Source organism: Triticum dicoccoides, chromosome 6B, assembly GCF_002162155.2.
Source record: "Triticum dicoccoides isolate Atlit2015 ecotype Zavitan chromosome 6B, WEW_v2.0, whole genome shotgun sequence".
NCBI classification, from domain to species: domain Eukaryota; kingdom Viridiplantae; phylum Streptophyta; class Magnoliopsida; order Poales; family Poaceae; genus Triticum; species Triticum dicoccoides.
This window is the reverse complement of record NC_041391.1, coordinates 200,581,016-200,582,988: the sequence shown is the minus strand read 5'-3', so window position 1 is coordinate 200,582,988 and position 1,973 is coordinate 200,581,016. Positions and strand designations below refer to the sequence as shown.

The window sequence follows — 1,973 nt, the reverse complement described above, 5'->3', positions numbered from 1 at the left end:
TTGTCATGTTTCTTGCTTCTTACATATTTGTCCTTTTGATTGTTTTTATGTTTGATCAAAAAGTTTCATACCGAATATTAAGAAATTTGTTTACATCTACGGTTGTGATTGCATCTGCTTGCAGAACGGTCAATTTTACATTATCTATAGAAGGCTGTGTACATGAGAGGCGTGGCATGCTATTGGAAATTATAACATACTGTATATGGCTTCTAAGCAATTTGAAAGTTTAGGACACAATAGGAAGTCATATTACGACGGTTTCCGATTATTGACAAATCTCTATTTTTCGAGGGCAGCAAAATTATTTTCTAGAACTGATAGTTTCTTCAGCAATTTTTTAGTTTGCTTCCTGTTACTTTATAACTGAATATGAATATGTAGTTAGCTTATTTTTCTTTTATGTGATATGTGAGTAAATAGCAGTTAGCTGCATGGTTTACTATGATTTCAAGCTCAACTTTTGTGTTATCTAGCTGCAGTGCTAGGACTGGTTGTTGCCCAAAGAGATGATATGACCATCAGTTTATGGTCTTTTTGAGCTTGATGTCTTCTGTATTGGAGAAATGAAGTCTTCGGCATGTACACGGTGTAAACAATCATTGGAAAAGGCGAGATGAAGATAAGAGGAGCATATAGAAGTTTCTGATTTGTATAGGAGGCCTTGTTGGTATGATTTATTTTCCTGATGGTATATTCATCTCATTAGGAAGGCCTTGTTGTGTGGCTTTGGTCTTCCTAAATTTTTGTGTGGATTTTTCTCTTTTCTTTTTAGCTTTGTGAAACAATGACTATCCTAGCGCAAGATCTACTCATGGATATTTCCTTATTGTACAGTTTTCCATTTTGAAATAGTAGACGTTTCTCCACTGTTGAGATGTTGATAGGACAAGTTTAATAGATTGTTTATCTTACCAGGACTAAGATTAGCCTGGAGAAAGTGTGGCTTGCATGCCATCTATGTCATACACAAATTATTAAATTTTCTTTCTTCATTTTTTGTTCATGAATGTTGCACTCCTGGAGATGAGACTCAGAATGGATGCATAATGGTCCTGGCTACTGGCGAGCTTGAAGCAAGTGGTGCGTGTTGTGACTCCCATTGTGGCGCTGTAGTCGACTCCATCAATTCAAATTCTGAAGATAACATGTAGCCTGAATCCAAGAGGGAACAAATCCAGTTGTTCCAAGACTGCGTTCTGTTTTGCATATTTTGTTGACAGTTTGCATCTCTGCCATGTTCATCTTGGATTATGATTTCTTTTTCATCTGCTCCCACTTATATATGTATTATAAGTCCTTCGAAGTACACAGAATAAATCAGACATTCTGAAATCTTTAGTATACAACTGCAATTTCATCTTGGATTATGATTTCTTTTTCGTCTGCTCCAACTTTGCATACATCCTCAGAAGATAAATGTGGGGTTCGTATTGAACTTCACCTTTAGAGATGCAGGGATTATCAGCACTACAGAATTCAATACACATGAATTTAATGTGTTGATTTGGTTGAGACGTGCATTGCACGTGCATGCTAACTAGTTATTACTAAATCTGGCATCGGATAAGCTCATTCTGTAGATTACTCGGAGTTTACTGCCAAGATTATGTCACGATGGCAGTTGTTGTCTTGTTGGCGTATTTCGAAATGTCTCACTTGAGTGCTGAACTCTCCGATAGGATCCGTTATAACAATCTGGCACGTGCACACGGTGAGCGTCTCTCGCTCACCCACTGCGCCGTGGGCCACTCCGATCGCTCGGGCGGAGGCGCCATCCTTAACACCGAACCGAAAACCAAACAAGAACCGTACCAAACTGAACCTAAAACCTCGGTTAGTCTGGTACTCGGTTATTGGTATGAGCCTAGCGCCCTAGCCTTTGGTTACATCGGTTAATAACCGAAAAATGTTCAATTAAAGAAAACCCAAAAATCTTCGGTTTCTACCGAAGTAATCAAACAGCGCAGGCC

At 38.6% G+C, this 1,973-nt stretch overlaps 1 long non-coding RNA gene across 1 annotated transcript; it reads left to right on the top strand.

Moving 5' to 3' along the window:
* The first annotated feature begins 7 nt into the window (after positions 1–7).
* LOC119326779 lies at positions 8–1,373 on the top strand. Its single transcript, XR_005158162.1, has 2 exons — positions 8–670; positions 1,027–1,373. It is a non-coding gene; the product is annotated as an uncharacterized LOC119326779 (long non-coding RNA).
* The last annotated feature ends 600 nt before the right edge of the window (positions 1,374–1,973 follow it).